Here is a 19,279-nt window from a genome sequence, read left to right as displayed (position 1 = left end):
GTCCTGATGTGAGAAAACCTGGCAGGTTTGAAACATGGCATAAAAGCAAATGAAACTAGAGAACCATGAATAAGGGAGAGTGCTGAGAGGTGATATGCTGAGCAGTTCCCAGTGTAGGGAGAAGCCGTTGGGAGGTTTTAAGAAGACAAATGATGTAATCTGACTGAAGTTTTAAACAGATCACACTGAGTATGGAGCAGAAAATGGCCTGGAAGGGTTGCAGTGAAAAGCTATTGTAAGAAGGTATCAGGAATCGATTAATCAATTGGCAAATGTCCAGCTGAGTGGGGAGAGCCTAGATCTGGGTCAGGTGGTAGATTTAGATTCAAGATAAATTTTGGAACTTCAGCTTTCAAAACTTGCTTTTAGGTTCAGTGGTTCCCAACTGGGAATGATTTCCCCCCAGGGGATATATGAAAATATCTGGGAATCTTTTTGGTTTCGATGACTGGAGAGGTGCTACTAATAAGCAGAGGCCAAGGATGCTGCTACACGTCCCACCCTGACCAGGACGCCACTCCCACAACAAGAAGGATTCAACCCGAAATCTCCATGGTGCCAAGATATCCTGAATTAGATGTTGTGGCAGAGGAATCAGTGATGATTCCTGGGTTTGTGGCATTGGCCGTGAATGATGTTCATTAGTCATTACTTCTGTGATGACAAAGAAGGCAGGAGGAACAGTTTTGTGTCGTGACTGTCATGGAGAATTAAGTCGTGTGCTATAGATGAGGCTACATGTAGGTATTTCCCTGAGTTTTTGTCATGATTCTAGATTCCTCTCTTTTCTGTATATGGTAGTTAGGTTAAAGTTGGCTGGATTGATGCGGGAAATGAATGTGAGCTTCATCCCCAGAGGGATGTGAGCTTCTCAGGTTTTTCATTTGCAGGGTTTTTTGGTGTTTGCATTTCTAGGTTCAGCCATTTGATGATGAACTTGAGGCTCCCACCTATAAAATGGGGGCATGGAGAACAAATTTGTGGACACCTGGAAAACTAACCTCCTCTCAGGCAAGATGCTACCTGTCTCCTGAAATTCTCATGGCATGATAGTGATAATGACTCTTGTCTTTCCCAGGTATTCTGGATAATAGGTAGGAAGGTATCAGAAATCGATTAATCAGTTGGCAAATGTTTGAGGCCCTGGCATATAAGGACAAGTGGAAAGTGTGTTGAATGAGCAGTGAATGCACAAATGAAGCAGCAAGCAGGCAGGGAGAGATAAAATGGACAAGATGAGTTATAATAGCTTGTGGAAGCTGTTAAATGCACTTTTTTGAACAGAAAATTCACCTGAAGAAGTGATGTTTCCATGCTCGAACTCAAATCACAGTTGCAACTAGGAAATTCTAGGAAACCAAAAACAGAAAAATAAATGAATACTTTGGAATTCCCATCGTGGCTCAGCGGAAACGATTTTGACTAGTATCCATAAGGATGCAAGTTTAATCCCTGGCCTTGCTCAGTGGGTTAAGGATCCAGCCTTCTGTGAGCTGTGGTGTGGGTTGAAGATGTGGCTTGGATCCTGCATTGCTGTGCTGTGGCATAGGCTGGTAGCTACAGCTCCAATTCGACCTCTACCCTGGTGCAGCCCTAAAAAAAACAAAAGCAAAAACTCTCTTCTTCATTGTGTTTCTAGCTTACAAAGGTAGAAAGAAAGTATTAGGTATTTGCGAACTAAGTACTACTACCCTGGCTATTGTGCTTTAATTCCTTTTTTATTGCTACTTTTCAAAGCTGTCTTTCCTTAGAAAATAAAAATGGCTCTCCACCTTAAATAGACAATAGCAGAGATACCATAAAATCTATAATTTTTGAGCTGCAGCTGTGTATTTTGAGCTTTTCAATTTCTGTTAATATTAGTTCCAGATTGAAGAACTCTTTAGTGAAATTTCCCTTAATTCAGAGTTGTCATCGTCACTGTCCTTGGTGTAGGAGAATTGGACAGTTAAGCTGTTAAAGGGGATTGTGAGTCTTTCTCCTCCAAGTCAGAAAAGCTTATACACATACAGCTCCTTATTTTTAGCTCTGACTGCCAGAGCCCCCAGGCCAATTTGAGAAAGTTTTGAGAGGTCTCAAAAGTGGCTTTGTTTTCAGCACCATCCCTCTACCAGAAAACAGCAATTCATCACATGAATATAAAATGTGCTATATTCTTTTCTGTGTAACTTAGCTTCCCCAGGAATGTACCAAATGCCCATTGGAGATGGTTGGTTTTCCCATAGGCTGCATTGCACACCCAGTGTTCTGAGATTTGCAGCGGCCAAGAAGGCACCAACCATGAGTTATTGTGCATGAGGAAAAGCCTGCAGGTTTTGTGTCAAGGTCACTAGCATGTCTTTCTATAAATAGCAAGCGATAATGCACACCGCAAAAATATAGGAAGACAAAGAAACTATTGCCTGGGGACATTTTTTGAGTTATAAGAGAAGACTATGGGGCCTTTAGCCATGCAAACCAATCAAGCTTTGTTCAGAAAGATGATTGTGTATATGTACTTTAAACCATTTTTCATTTTTTCTAGTCTGTTCTTCCCACTAGATCTGTTTTCACTTGTCTTTACCAAATACTATGAGTGTTCATAAAACCATATCTTGAAAGCACTAATTTGAATTTTGAGCACACGATTTAAGTAGAAGAGCACTCTTTTAAATAATGAACATAGAATTGAAACTTCATGGTAATTGGATTGATGAACTGCATATTTCAGCCTATTATATGAATGTCGTAATTTATCATTAAATCTGAAATACATTACAAGCCTGCAAGTTTGACCTTGAATAATTAGGTCACCTCACGTTAAGGAATGTCCATGGCTCTCTGGCTCTTCAAGAATGGTACCATCATTCCCGAGTAAACAGCAGAGCGAGGCTTAAGATTTATCAGTGTCTGGGTGTCTTTATACCACCTTCAGACATGTGTTTTATATTTCCCAATCACAGTCTGTGATTAAAACCCTACGTCTTCAGAATATCTCCCACTTTCAGAGAGAATAAGACTCATAGCATTTCCACGGTGGTGAAAAAGGACTAACAGGTGAATATTGGACTGCTCACTGGATTTCCAGATACAAAAAGGCATCCCTAAAGAACTGCTCCCATCCTTGCAGGCCTATTCTCAGGAGCTGGGGAGGGGCAGCAGAAGGAAGGGACGTGTGCTTCCAGTTACTGTCTGAAGAGCTTTGATTTTATTACGAGGAGGTGAAACTGGCCCCTAGAATGCCCTCTGCTACAGTGGATTCCCATGGAAATCTAAATCAGTGACCATACAGTGCATGGTCCTTGAAGGATTCCTGTCTAGTCGCACAGCAAATTCCTGGAAATTTCTGTTTTATATGCAGTGGTGCACGAGTTACAAATCCTAAAACATACATTTAAAGCCTAAGGCCACCTCAAACACTCTGTGTTTAATTTCTTAAAATGTGTCATATTACCTGAAGGAGTGGGTTTAAAAATACTAAAACAAACATGGAAAGCTGGAAGCTTAAGGATATCTAGAAAGGTTGTTTCATAGAAACTATATTTATTACTATATTTATCCAAAGTGCTAAGGATGAAGTGCTGACATAATGACCCTTGGAAAGTTTTTTTTTTATTTTTTATATTAAAGTATAGTTGATTTACAATGTTGTGCCAATTTCTGCTGTACAGCAAAGTGGTTCGTCACACACATACACACACACACACAATTTTTTTGGTATTATTTTCCATCATGATTGATCCCAGGAGATGGGATGTAGTTCCCTTTGTTATACAGTAGGACCTTGTTTATCCATTCTAAATTCAGTAGTTTTCTCCCAAAAGTTTATTTAGAGAAAGAGAAGCAGGTGACGACGATACCATAGTTCGCAAATGTTTTAGTGCATAAAACATTTGGAAACAAGGAGCATCCACATTATGACTGTAAAGCAGAATGTGCCTTAAATGCTCATTCAGGCTGTGGAGACAAGAGAACCAGATCCAACTCCTGCCCCTTACCCTCCCAGAGACTCAGAAGTGGAACAGGAACAATATTAGCAGTTGTCTAATTTGTTTGTCGGAAGGACTAAATGTAAACAGCTTATCCCTTGTCCAGCCCAGAGTGGGTGATGACCAAGTTCATTATTTGTCTGCACTGCTCCTTTTTCGATTTCTGCACTGCTGCTCATTTCCTAACCTGCTCTTGGCCAGCTCTCTGCATTTGGCTGTTGGGTTAGTCCATGGTCAGATGAGGTCTGTGCTTGGGGCAAGAGCAAACCAGAGGTACAAATATTTTTTGGAGTGAATCTGAGCTTGTGTGTTTAAGCATAGAAATATCACAGATTTGTGACCATTCTTTCCCTTACTCTTTGGCTCAGTATTCTCATTTTGAATTACACAGGGTGGGTGACATGAGAGATGAAAAATGATCTTTTAAGTGATGATAACCCTGGCTGAGTGTGTGACAGAGATCCTGCAAGTGCAAAGGGAGTGGACTGGAGGTCAGGGCAGAGAGTAGTCTCCACGGGATGACATGGCTCCGGGTGCGACAGCCGAGGCAGGACCCGCAGAGGTGACCAGGGACAAAGATGGTTCCTGTCTTGTTCTCTCTTTCTATGTTAGGGCCAGTGATTTTGTGGAATAGAAGCCTCATGGAACTGCTTTTAGGTCTTGGCTCTGCTACCAAAGTTCCTTTAGCCCTGCTAGCCCATGACTTCTATTTTCTATTTGTCATGATACCAAATTTCAGATTAGTGACAGCCAGGAAGGACAGAGAGACTAGGCAGGAGCAGTCTGACTAGAGTGGACAGAGGAAGCAGGAGAGGAGACAGAAGAAGGGGAGACACACAGGCCAGGAGAAGGCTAGGGGGTGACAACAGGAATGGCATAAAGAGATGCAGAGAGGGGCAGGAGAGGAGAGGCAGTGAGTTCAAAGGAAGGAAAGAGAAGCCATGGAGCAAGAGAACACAGGCTGAGGACACAGAGGCGGCAGACCTGCTGTCATACTTGGCTCTTCCTGGCAACCTAACCTTGGGCAAGCTGCTCTGTCTCGCCAAGCCCAGGGCAACTTTCAAGGATGCTGTCACATGTCCCCCAGGGAGGGTTCAAGAAGTCAGTCAGACCATAAATGTGTACTGGTTTGATTCTAATAAATAACATTGGCAATGATGGTGAAGTGATGCCATCTCACCTCGCCATCATTGACCATCATGGTGACGGCGATGCCCTGATGGTGATGACGATGGAGGGCAAAGTTAACAAAGTTTAGGAAGCAAGAGAAATAAACAGATGCAGAAGAAGGCTGGGGACTGGGAGTTGAATATGAGAATAAAAAGGAGAACATGAACGTGAAAGACACTGATGCCAGGTGGACTCTGCTGAAGCTTTGCCCCAGCCCTCCTCCAGGGATACCATCCCTTTCTCTTCCCCATGGCCCTGCCCCTCCAGCAGGTGAGTGCCTGTTATTTACCTGCTCACTGGCTGCCACAGGTACTCACTCCTCACATTTGTGATATTTGCTGCCTTCTTTCCCTTCCAGGAGGGACAGAATTGCATCTTAGAAGCTGAAATTTAACTAAAGGCAGAACCCAGAACCATTAGTTATGCACATTGGGAAAGACTGTATGCTCCCTCCGACTCTATATATCTTTTCGGAAAATGCCAAGAGCAAAGAAATTATTCTTGATTCCTCTTTCTCTCATTCTCAGTAAGTCCTGTGAATTTTATCTCCAAAACATGTACTGAATTCCCACACTTGATACCACTTTAGCCATCATTAATGGCTCAATCAATAGATTTTCTATAATAAGCTTTGTTTCCACTTTTGCCTCCCTCAGTCTTTCTCCGAAGATAAAATCATCCCCCCCCCAATTAAATCCATCCAGTGGCCTCTCTTTGCGCATGTGTAGCATCCCAACCCTTTCTCCTTGTCTATGGAGCCCGACATAATCGCCTCCCTGGACCTTTACAACGTCTGTTCCACTTTTCTTGCCATTTACCCTCAAGCCACACGGAAGATGTTTTTCTCCCTGTTTCTTGAACTTGCCACATTTTGATTTTTCCCCCTTTAGGGCCTTTCAAATGGCTGTGTCTTTTCTTTCTTATCTTCATATGCCAGACTCCTTCTTGTCATCCCGATTTTAGCTCAAAAGTCACTCTCCGGAGCAGCTTTAGATTGCCACATAAAAGTGCCATTCTCACTTCTCTTTTTCTGGTGCGTGTGTATGTGTGTGTGCATATGTGTGTGTGTGTGTGTGTGTGTCCCCTTTTCCCTGGAATTTCAGCTCCAAGAGTAAAGAGGTCATGTCTGTCTTGTTTACAGAATCTTTCCTGGTGCCAAGAGTTATGTCTAGTATATAATAAGAACTCAGTACGTAATCTGTTAAATTAATGATTCAGCCTCTGAATACAGAAGCCTTGCCAGTATTTGAAATTCTTTACAGGTAATCAGCTTTCCCATCAAGCTATTAACCCAGAAAGCCTTAACATCCTTCTTCTAACTTGATAAATTCATGATGAGTAAAATTTACTCAGTACTGATAAAAAAAATGATATGAAATACTATTTAGAAAAAAATTAAGGTGATTTTATTTTATGTTTTAATTTCAGCGTACAAACAACTCAAGGCAATCTACCTGCCTTGGCATGAAGTAAGGATTAAGATTGTTAAGGAAAGGAAAAATATATCATTTGTTTTATGACTTTCAAAACAGACTCTTGCCACAGATCAGTGGCTTTAAAAGCCCAAGAATGTTGAAAGACAAAGGATTTTCTGAATGTCTGTATCTCCTATTTAACAGTCCCAAATGCCAGGCCTGGGCAAACTAAATCAGAATTTTATTTATTTATTTATTTATTTATTTATTTATTTATTTATTTATTTATTATTTATTTTGCTTTTTAGGGCTGCACCCACAACATATGGAGGTTCCCAGGCTAGCGGTTGAAAAGGAGCTACAGCTGCCGGCCTACTGTGTCTTCAACCTACACCACGGCTCACGGCAACGCCAGATCCTTAACCAACTGAGTGAGGCCAGGGATCGAACCTGCAACCTCATGGTTCCTAATCGGATTTGTTTCCGCTGCGCCATGACAGGAACTCCCCAGAATTTTATTTCTAGGAAGTCTGTGATAGACAAAAGATGAAGTAAAAGAAAAGTCCATCAAATATAGCCCTAGAGAAAGGGGAAGAAAGATGGAAAGAAGATAAGGGAGGTCGGAAGTCAGAAGGGCATCCTTCTCTCCCCTTTTGGGCTGAACCTCAGGGCTGCAGGGTGTGTGTTGCAGAAGCCTAGGGAGCACCCGTGGCGAGACATTCTCTGGCCCCTGTTCCCTTTTTGTGATGAGCTCCTCACACACAGAAGTGCGGAGGCAACATGGAGAGGCGGGCTTGGGACCCCGCACAGCTGACAGGACAAACCAGCATGGCCAGCATGCCTTGGGACTCTGCAGTCTAGATCCTTAGAGGTTGCAGGAGACAGCCTGGCTTCACTTTCCCTGTGGCTTGGGTTCTGAGGTCAGAGCCAGCAGGCCCTCCCAGGGCCTGGAGACTTGGCAAAGACTCCCGGGGTTGCCGTGCCAGCCAGCAAGAGCTGAGGTGAGGCTGAGTAAGCAGGCATCACCTGGGCCCCAACTGACAGAGAGAACAGAAACTCTAGGTGTCCCGACCAGGGGAGTCAAGAGATGATTGATAGCAGCAGAATGCTCTGGAAGAGACAGGCCTAATGATACGTCAGGGGGCTAATTTACGAAAGAATAGCACAATGTTCTCAGGGGCCTCCTAACTCTCAACACCAAGAGAAGATGTAAACAACTTCCTGAGCCCCAGACACCACGTCTGAACGAAGCTAGAGGATCAGCGTCCGAAGGACAGAGCGAATGTTCCCGAAGGAGCAGAAATACCTAGGTGTCTGGTGTAAACTGCTGGCTCAGATGGACTTTGAAACTGACTTGAACTCAAATTCTTCCTTCTTCCCTCCCTTCTTTCCTCCCTCCCTTCCTTTTTCCAATCATGCCACAGAGCAGGTAAGGGACTTGAGGAAGATCAGAACTGTTTTGGACAAAATTATGAATCTACGTTTTTCTTTACATACCTGAGTGTTGTGTAAGTTGCTTTTGTAACTCAGTCTACCATATGCTGAACTGAAACGCATTCATCATTCTGATGCCCTAGCTGTTCGCTGAATACAAATTACCTTCTCTAGAGACAGGAGACTAATAATACTCGCACAGAATCTGAATTCTTAAGTTTATCACTACTCGTGTGAATATAAAAATATGAAAGAATAAATTTAGAAAGACATGGCGATTTAAGCTAAATATTAAGAATCTATGGTTGTGCAACTAGAAGATGATATATATGTGTGTATGTATATATAACTTTACAAAATTCTAAATAAATTTTCTGATTACAGAAGACATGACTATAAGGAAAATTTGGATCATGCAACCATAATTTTTAAAATTTATTTTTATTGTTATTTCTCCCAACACACTTCCCCCCCCCCCCACTGGGGACCCAGGTACACATACATGTATACATAATTTTTTCTCTCATTGTCGTGCTGTGTTGTAAGTATCTAGACATAGCTCTTAGTGCTACACAGCAGTATCTCATGGTAAATCCGTTCCAAAGGCAATAGTTTGCATCCGTTAATGCCAGGCTCCCAATCCCTCCCACTGGCTTCCCCTTCCCCTGGGCAACCACAAGTCTGTTCTCCAAGTCCATGATTTTCTTTTCTGTGGAAAGGTTTATTTGTGCCTTATATTAGATTCCAGATGTGAGGATATCATATGGTATTTGTCTTTCTCTTTCTGACTTATTTCACTCAGTATAAGAGTCTCTAGTTCCATTCATGTTGCTGCAAATGGCATTATTTCATTCTTTTTATGGCTGAGTAGTATTCCATTGTGTATATATACCACATCTTGCTAATCCAATGGTCGGTTGATGGACAGTTGGGTTGTTTCCATGTCTTAGCTATTGTGAACTGAGCTGCAGTGAACATGCGGGTACATGTGTCTTTTTCAAGGAAAGTTTTGTCTGGATATATGCCCAAGAGTGGGATGGCTGGGTCATATGGTAGTTCTAAATATAGACTTTTAAGGTACCTCCATACCGTTCTCCATAGTGGTTATACCAGCTTACATTCACACCAACAATGCAGGAGGGTTCCCTTTTCCCAGCACCCCCTCCAGCACTTGTTATTTGTGGACTTATTAATTAGTGCCATTCTGACTGGTGTGAGGTGATATCTCATGGTAGTTTTGATTTGCATTTCTCTAATAATCAGGGATGTTGAACATTTTTTCTGCGTTTTTTGTGGTTCCATATAAATTTTTGGATTGTTTGTTGTAGTTCTGTGAAAAATGTCATGGTAATTCGATAGGGATTGCATTGAATCTGTACATTGCTTTGGATAGTATGGCCATTTTTACAATATTAATTTTTCCAACACAGGAGTATGGAATATCTTTCCATTTCTTTACATCTTCTTTAATTTCCTTGATTAAAGTTTTATAGTTCTCGGCATATAAGTCCTTTCCTTCCTTGGTCAGGTGTATTCCCAGGTATTTGATTTTTTGGGGTGCAATTTAAAAGGTATTGTATTTTTGTATTCATGTTCTAATATTTCATTGATAGTATACAGAAATGCGACTGATTTCTGAATGTTAATCTTATATCCTGCTACTTTGCTGAATTTGTAGATCAGCTCAAGCAGTTTTTGGGTTGAGTCCTTAGGGTTTTCTATGTATAGTATCATGTCATCTGCATACAACCATATATTAATAGAAATAAATCTAGTACAAAATTGGTAACGTTGTAAATTCTGTTTTTACCTTCTTTTTAAAAATTGACATTATATCTGCCCTTTGTTTGTTTTTGCTTTTTTTAGGGCTACGCCTGTGGTGTAGGGAAGTTCCCAGGTTAGGAGCCACTGCCTCAGCAATGCAGGATCCGAATCACGTCTGGGACCTTTATACCACAGCTCATGGCAATACTGGATGCTTAACCCACTGAGCAAGGACAGGGTTCAAACCTGCATTCTCATGGATACTAGTCAGGTTTGTAACCCACCGAGCCACAAAGGGAATTCCATAGTTGCTGATTATATATCATGCTATGTACCATGCTCAATTTCTAAGCCCTTTAAATATTCATTTAATCACATTGAGAATATTTTCCCATGCCATTAAAATATCTTCAAAAAGTTTTTAATGTGTTTGTAATATTAAAATGCATATATTAACATTTATTAGACTCTAATGATGAGTGATAATCTTATTAGAACATTCCTTCTGTTTGAAGTAATTCTTTTTATATGTAAAACTGTGTATACTGCCCAATCATTACCAATATGGTAACATGTTAACTAACTTGTATGAGAGTGAAAGTTTACTATTAACTGATTCATCTGTCATCTGTTACCACCTTCAGACCAATATGGCCTTTGCTCATTCTCAAAATATTTTGAAGCATCTGTTTTAAATGTTCATGTTAAATGAATGAGATTTGACATACTTTACATTTTTGAGATTAGTTATAAATGTGAGTCTCTTCAGTATTTTTATAGTTCGTTTTTTAAATTAAGTTTTAATGTCCCTTTTAAGAAAAAAAATCCCTCCAGAGAACAAATATTTCTCTTTTTTGGTTTAGTTTTTTGTTTTGTTTTGCTTTTTTCTCAGAGAACAAGTTTTGTAATTGTATTATGGACAGGGGATTTTTGTGATTTCAAAATATTTTATGCAGCTTAAAAATTTATGATAGTCTGTCAAATATGCAAATAGCTTTGTGGATTAAAAGTTAATTAATTCACTGGTGCTAACTCTTGAGGCCTTCAAAGAATATTTTAAAAGTTAGTTTGTATAACTAAATGGATTTTAAAGGAAAGTGAGTTTCTTTAAAAAATATTCCGGAAGTACTCTTTCTCTAATAAAAAATAGTTGGCCTTGTAATTAGTTTTAAGTAGTTAACTAACAGTGGCTCAGGCTATTTCTTTGGGAACATATTATTTATGAAATAGTCAAGGGGTAGTTGAGATAAAGAAGGGTTTATTAGTATTTGTTTTATTTTTAAAAGAAAATAATCTTAAAGTTATGGAGCTTTAATTAAACACCGACTTTAAACTCTAAAAATTATTAATAAATTATTAAGCAGTTTGAAGTAATTTTACAATATAATAGATGCTAACAATTTTCAACACAACATTATGATTTTAATAGTAATATTATCTCTTTCTGTTCTAGCCAATGTATGGCTTTCATTAAATACTACACAGTTCTCTGACTGAATTAATTGTCTAAGCCTGTTCAAAAGGCCAGAAATTACCCTCGGGGAATCAAAACATTATGCTGGAAACCAAAGACACAGATAAGAGTGTGAACTTCAATTTAAAGGGAAGAGAGGAGTCTTGGGCAATAAACAAAGACACTCTATATTGGCTTTAATAGCTACAACCGTTTTTCGAACTACCACTTCAGATCAGTTTGAGATAAAACAAGATACATGATAAGCTCGTGAGCCAAACTCACTGAATTTTGTGGCTAGTGCCATGGCAATTCTATAACATTAGTTATTTACATGTGGGTGGAACACAGTGGGAAAATGAATATGGTATCAAGTTCTAAAAAGGCTTAACTCTAAGAAGGAAGGTAGGACAGATACTGAATCTGTAAGAACCCTAAGCCTGAAATACAAAATAAAATCTTTAAACCAGTACTGGTGATCATTAGATGTGGGATGGGCTGAAGTTTAATTCAACACTATTTTTTTTTTTTCATCCTTGTGATACAAGCATATTTATTTATTTATTTATTTTAATTTTTTTTTTGTCTTTTGTCTTTGTTGTTGTTGTTGTTGTTGTTGCTATTTCTTGGGCCGCTCCCGAGGCATATGGAGGTTCCCAGGCTAGGGGTTGAATCGGAGCTGTAGCCACCGGCCTACGCCAGAGCCACAGCAACGCGGGATCCGAGCCGCGTCTGCAACCTACACCACAGCTCACGGCAACGCCAGATCGTTAACCCACTGAGCAAGGGCAGGGACCGAACCCGCAACCTCATGGTTCCTAGTCGGATTCGTTAACCACTGCGCCATGACGGGAACTCCTAATTCAACACTATTAAGTGATAGCTGGTTGGGCGGTTGTGCACATTAGATCACAGAAGGCTCACTTAAACCAAAGACCTGCTATGAAAATCTTCTAGTATTTTAGAAAGTAAATATTGCTGATCCCAAACTCATACACATTCTCAAACATTTATTAAGGGATTTCCCACTGTGGCACAGTGGGTTAATAATCCAGCTTGTCTCTGTGGAGCCACCGGTTGGACCCCCGACCTAGCATAGTTGGCTAAGGATCCAGCATTGCTGCAGTTGGGGCATAGGTTGCATCTACAGCTTGGATTTGATCCCTGGCCTGAAACTTCCATATGCCACTGGGATGGAGGAAAAAGAAAAAATAAAAAAAAAAGAGAGAAAAAAAAGAAAAATAAATTGTTAAAACATCTATATGTTGGGTCATAGTCCAAAATTTGGGGCTCTAGGAAGTGAAAGATATAGGCCCTGATTTCAAAGAAGAATGAACACACCAGAAAACCAGTGAGTGCAATATAGTGAAATAGAAATTGTAAAAGGATGAATTTAGTGCTGGAAGAAGAATTCTGAAAGGTTCCTGGGAGAGAAGAAAAGAGAGAGAGGGTAATGCTTGATCTTGAAGGAATTCCGAAGGATCACTGGAAGTTAGCCCGGTGGATTTGGGTCAAGAAGCAGGAGATCTTATGCAAAGAGAGAGAGCAGCCTTGGAGCGCTTGCCCTGTTTGGGGGAAAATAGCAGTAAAAAACTGGGAACTAGAGTCCTAACGTGTGGTAGCAAGAGAAAACTTGGACCTGAAGAAATGTGCAATTGAAGAGCCTTCCATGTCTTGCCAGTAGCTTGCATTGTCTTCTGAAGGCTGTGAGAAGCCACTGGAAGGTTTGGCTTGGATTCTGACTGCAGCCGGTTGCCAGGGTTTGGGATGGGGTGGAGCGAATGGGGAGATGTTGGTCAAAGAGTACAAAGCTTCAGTTATTCCGGTTGAATAAGTTCTGGAGAATCCAATGAAACCCTTGGTGACAAGAGTTAACGTTACTGTATACTCGAAAGTTGTCGGAGAAGATAGATCTTCAGTTAAGAGGTCACACACACACAGAGGTAACTCTGTAGAGGTGAAAGTTATTTAACTTAATTGGGATGAGCTTTACACAATGTATGCGTGTGTATACATCTCTCTAAACATCCAAGTTGTACACCTCAAATAGATGCAATTTCTAAGTGTTAAAGATGTCTCCATAAAGTTGTTAAAATAAATAAATACTACTCCAAAAAAAAAAAAGAAAGAAAGAAAGAAAAGAAAGCGGTAGGGTGGAGGAAGGGCACGAACTCAGAGCCTAGTGCAGTCATCCAGGTGAAAACTGGTGAGGTGGCGGGTCCGTCTTTCTTAGCCCCTCTCCATCTGCATCTCCAGGCATGCCCGCCTTTTGGCTCTTCTACTCAACATAGGCGCTTGAAAGATACTTTTCCTGCTTCTTCAGAGAGTAACTGTGCTCATACTAATAACTAATGTCTCTTGAGCTCCTACCATGTGCCAGACTATTCTCCACCCGTTACGGGTCCCAAATGATACTTCTCAGAACAATCCTGTGAGGAAAGTGCTATCATTATCTCCGCTTTAAGGGGAAAAAAAGGAACAAGGCAATCACAAAGGAAATAAGTGACAGAAACTTGATTCAGAATCTATTTTTGACCAATTTGGTCTCATTACTGTCTTCAATAACATTTTTTTTTTGGGGGGTAATTTCTCTCCTTTGTTCTAACTACTTCTCTCAGTTTTATTTTGATTGCGTTTTGGCTCAGTGAGCTTTCAGTCACCCAACGCAATCGTGTTCCAGTTTCTACACCTAGACTCGACCTGGCAGGACCCTGGGTTGACCCCTCATCTGGGGGTCACCCACCTCCAGGTAAGACTTGACAGCATAAGCCGCAGAATGAAGAAGAAAGGCTATAAATTACTCAAGAGTTAGAATCTGTGGGATTTGTGGGCTACATGCATGTATTGGGTTAAGAAGAAAACAGGTACAAAGCTGTTCCACCATAATTATTGGTTGTCAATATTTAGTGTTTACACTATTAAGATTAAAATATTAACAACAAGATCCTACTGTATAATGCAGGAAACTATATTCCATATCTTAGGATAATCTATAAGGAAAAAGAATTTGAAAAAGAACATATATATGTATAACTGAATCCCTTTGCTGTACACCAGGAACTAACCTACCAACTATACTTCAATAAAATAAACAAAACATATTATACGGTGTGACCCATATAGGGAAGTGTGAATGTATTTCCTCTCTCATACTACCTGTGTTTTTCTCTGGAATTAATAATTATCTTATTTTTTATTTGTTGAGTTGCTCATGCACCTATCATTATCTTGTTCCTCCAGTCTCTGATAGAAGCATAAGTCTTCTCTCAGTGCATCACCCATGGGGAAATCTGTCAAGTTCAGTTTGGACTTGCGGACATCTCGCCAGCTTTCCTTACATCTGCTCCAAATCCGACCATCTGCTTGCTCTTTAAGGTGGTCTGATTTCTGAAGTCCCTGGGCTTCCCTTAACCCCCTTTCTATGAATTGCTTTTGCCTCACTTCTAGATCTTGTGCTCCATGTCTTTGAATTTCTCCCTCTATTTCTTAGATTTGTTGGAGCATATCACCCCACAGCTGCTGAGAAAGAGTTCCTGGAGCCTGGGCAGGGTCCACATTCTGCGCCACATGTCAGTTGTGGACGTGCATTCTGATGTCAGTCTCCGGTCCTGATTGTTTTTAAGTGTTTTGAATAGCATGTCAGCCTGGGAGGTAAATATTTTGAGAATTTGCATGTCTGAAAATAACTGTATTCTATACCGCGTAGGATTAGTTTGGTGGGTAAAGGATTCTCATTTGGACATCACTTCTACTCAAAAATTTGCAGTTATTGCTAATTTTTTTTCAAATTCTGGTGTATTCATATGTCCAAAGTCATTCTAAATCCTGACGTGTACTAAGTAATCTATTCTTTCTCTTTTGAAGTTTTATGGATCTTTTTGAAAAAGAAATCTCCACTGCTCTAGCATTTGCCAGCTTTTTCATCCACTGAACTGTACACTGTGAGCTATTTCAGTTTGGTGAATTTGGTCTTCAGTTCTGGAATTTTTTTCTTGTATTATTTCTTTGACGATTTTCTCTGTTGAAATTTGAGCTATTCTCTGGGAGTTCCCGTCGTGGCTCAGTAGTTAATGAATCCGACTAGGAACCATGAGGCTGTGGGTTCAATCCCTGACCTTGCTCAGTTGGGTTAAGGATCTAGTGTTGACGTGAGCTGTGGTGTGGGTCACAGCCAAGGCTCAGATTCTGCGTTGCTGTGGCTCTGGCATAGGCCAGCAGCTACAGCTCCCATTAGACCCTAGCCTGGGAACCTCCATATGCCACAGGTGTGGCCCCAGAAAAAACAGACAAATAGACAAAAAAAAAAAAAAGAAAAAGAAAGAAAGAAAAAAAGAAAGAAAGAAAGAAATTTGATCTATTTTCTTTTTTTGGAACTACTATATTATTTTAACACTATAGCTCCTGAATCAATCCTCTATCTTATATTTTCTTTCCTTTTTTTCTATTCTTTTTTTTTTTCTGTTATACTTGCTAGGAATAGCCTCAAATATATCTGCTTAAACGTCTCTGCAATTTTTAATTTCTGCTACCAAAATTTTGATTTCCAAGAGTTTCTTTTTGTTTTCTGAATGTCCTTTTAAAAATAACCCACGGTTTCATGGATGCAGTATCTTACCTTTTTTGATAATTAATTTTATTGAATTTTTGCCTTAAAAGATAAGTTTATCCCCCCCCAGCTTTATTGAGGTATAGTGGACAAAGAAAAATTATATATATTTAAGGTGTACAGTATGATGATTTTATGTAGGTGTATATTAAAAATGATGACCACATTCAAGTTAATTAACATACCACCTTACCTAGTTACTTCTTAGCTCTTGGAAAAGTATTTATGGTGTTTCCGAAATGTTCTTTTAGTCTCTGGATTGTCTCTGTTTGCCTGAGATCTTTTTAATTGATTTGCTCTTTTTTGTGTTAAAGGATTTCCTCTTCTGTTTCATGATTCCTAGTGGTCCATTTGTAATTGTGAGAACTAATAGCAATGTGTGTGGGGTGGGGAGGTCTTATGACCTGGTGAGTTTCTGAGTGGTAGCCTTACTATAGAGATGAGGCAGACAGTGAGCTAAAGGCCTTCCTTCTTGGGCCTCTCAGCTTCTCTGTAGAGGAATTACCTAATCCTTGGCCTAGGGAAGTGACTTAAACCTGCTGTCAGCATTCTGGGAGCCAAGTAATGGAAAGGAACATTTCTTCAAACTATCTGAAAAATAGCACTGACTCTTTAATTTGTTCTGTATTTCCTCTCAATCTTTTGGGATTAGTGAGACTTATCTTCATGAACAATTAGTAAACATTTGGACCAAGGCTATAACGCTATGACTGTCACCATATACTTTAAAATTTGTAAAACTCTAAAAATCATATTTGCAGATGATTAAATTATTTTATTAACTTGCCATAATGACTGAAAAATTTTACTGTTAAACACTGTGAAAAAAGCTTCCTTTATAGACGCCTGTGTTGTCTGAAAGAAGTACCTGTCATCAATTAATATACCATGTTAGCTAGTCATCTCTTAATCATGATTCTGAAAAAAATGGCATGCAGAGCAGGTCTCTCAATTGGGAAGAGAACAGAGGAAACATGTAATGCCTGATATACTAGTCTTCATGTCCCTCGTGGAGTATCCTAACAGAGGGTCCATATCGTTTAAGAACCTGGGGGATAGGGTGCCAGGTGGCAGTGGAGAAAGAACACAAACAGAGCCACTGGAAACATCCTCCCTAAATAATGTTTTCAAAGGAAAAATGAAATTAGTAGCCAGTTGGATTTGCAAAGGTGAGAACTTGAAAGTAATCAGAGTGGCAAGAGCTCTATAGGCTGTATCTACGGAGATCTTATCGATGCAGTCCATTGAGCAGAGTATAAAGTCAGAAAAGTAACATCATGTGGGGGTGACACTGAGAAAAAAAATCGGTGGTATCTATCAGGTTATTAAGCTTTTTTTTTTTTTTTTTGGTAATCTGAGTAAGCTCTATAGAGTCACAGGGGCTTGTGCAAAGAGAAGTAGAGAAATGAGATTCTACATTAATCATTCAAATTAAAGTACCAGCTGTACCTGAAATAACTGAACTAGCCTAACAGTTGAGACAAAAGTGTGTCACCTTTGCATTGTTGAATACTCGTGTGTGTATTTAATATGGATCCAACCAAAGGAAGTAAAAAATTAATTTCAGATAGTTCAGAAAATTCAGAAACATAGGATGTTAGGCTGTCACTGAGGTGATGAGGCTGAAGAATCCAGTGTCTAAAACAGTGTTTGCTTCCTTGGGTGATTCCAGCAGGCTTGGACTTGCTTCGTATTTTCTAGGGAGCTCACTGCTCAAACCCTGACTGCTCCATAAAGGGATGCAGGTAACTGGGAAAGCCGTGGCTTGCTCTAGGTGCAGCTGGAACCTGTGTCAGGGAAGAAGAGGACAAAACTACTGCTAGGTCTGGACTTCTAGGAGCTGGGAAACAGAAACCATAGGGTTTTTCTGAAACATCCAGGCCAAGCTTCATTGTGGGCAGGGTTGTTTAATATTCAAGAATTCAGGCTGAAGTCCATCTCTGGTAATTGTTTTACTTATACTTAAATTCTTTTGCAGTTTCAAATAGAAAAGATCTATCTTCCTCTTTCTGCTGATGCTTCCCTCCCTCATGCCCTCTTTATTTCTTGTGTTTGTGGGTTGTCCAGTATTGTGGTGTAGTGTTTAAATATTAGCTGTGTTTTATAAAATGGATTAGGTTATTATTTGATTTGAGGAAGCATTGGAAAGGAAAGATGATAAATTTGCAGGTATTGCAATATACCACTTACTTAAAGTCATTTTAAATTGAGGAATTAGACATTAAATTATAAAGGCTTTGCATTTCTACCCATAGAGGTTTATCTAAGTGTTTTAAGCAAGTTTTTTTTTTTTAATTTTGTATAAGCACAACTTTGAAAATGGAACAAGATTTTCAGAGGTACTCTAATTTGAAGGAGCACTCAGACAAATCTTCATACAAAGCCAGGGGCTGTCATCAATTTTATCTGTCTTGAAATTTTGGATTTTATGCATATGTATCTTCAAGTACACATACCTGTGAACTCTACGTTGCAAAGAAACTTATGTTTCTTTAATTTTTTCCCCCAAAGACTTGTTGTTGGTTCTTAGCTTTAGCCAGACTTTTAGAGAAATGAAAAGAATGAAAAATAAGTAATGAACTTAAGCATTAAAATCATCAATTGAGATATATGAAATACATTTATTGGAACCATTTAGAACCTCAAAACTAAAATGTTCCCCTTCGTATTAGTCATCTGGTTATTGAATAGATGTAAATTATTTCTTAGTATTTCAGTTTCACATTAAATGAGAATTAGGTACCCAGGAGCCAAATGATAAAAGGGCCTTTTTTTAGGAAAGTGGTCTTAGGAAATTGTGCATGTAATTAACTAACAGGACGGCTTCTAAGCCACTGCTTTGCTCTCACAAGTACTATATGTCCTTATTTGATGGGAAAATTTGGACATCTTGTACTAGCAACCCATGTTCTGAGTTTATAGCCACGTCTGGCTATTAACAAGCTATATGTCTTTGGAAGAAAAGTTGAGATGAAAGGAAAGAAAGATGTCTCTTCTGAAATTTCAAAAGAGAAATTCCCACCTCTTTTCTTGCCAGTGCTCTAAACTGGGTGTGAATTTGGTGACAGCTGGACAGTTCTTGGCATGGATCTTTGAGTCATTGTGAACGGTTCATGTCTAGCCTATCATTTCTAATCTCTGGCTCTTAATTCAGGATTTTTGGCTTTGATACAGTCGTTGGTAGAGAAGGCTGGCCAAGGTAGTCTCAGGGTGAAAACGTATGGAAAAGACTCTTTCCCTTATATTCATAGGACTTTCATGGTTATAATCTAAGGCCAAATGTTAAATTTTAGATGAGAAAGATTTTTACCTTAAATCTGAGCAGGGAAAATAGATCACTCTGAAAAAGCTTTGAAGTTTTAAATGAAAAAAAAAGAAAGAAAGAAAAGCCAGTTGAAAAGACTACATATACTCTGATACCATTTATGCAAATTTTAAAATAGTTGGTATTTTTAGGGCTATATAGGTA

This window comes from Phacochoerus africanus, chromosome 11, assembly GCF_016906955.1.
Source record: "Phacochoerus africanus isolate WHEZ1 chromosome 11, ROS_Pafr_v1, whole genome shotgun sequence".
Lineage (NCBI taxonomy): Eukaryota > Metazoa > Chordata > Mammalia > Artiodactyla > Suidae > Phacochoerus > Phacochoerus africanus.
The sequence above is the reverse complement of the archived record's forward strand: the minus strand, read 5'-3'. Positions refer to the sequence as shown.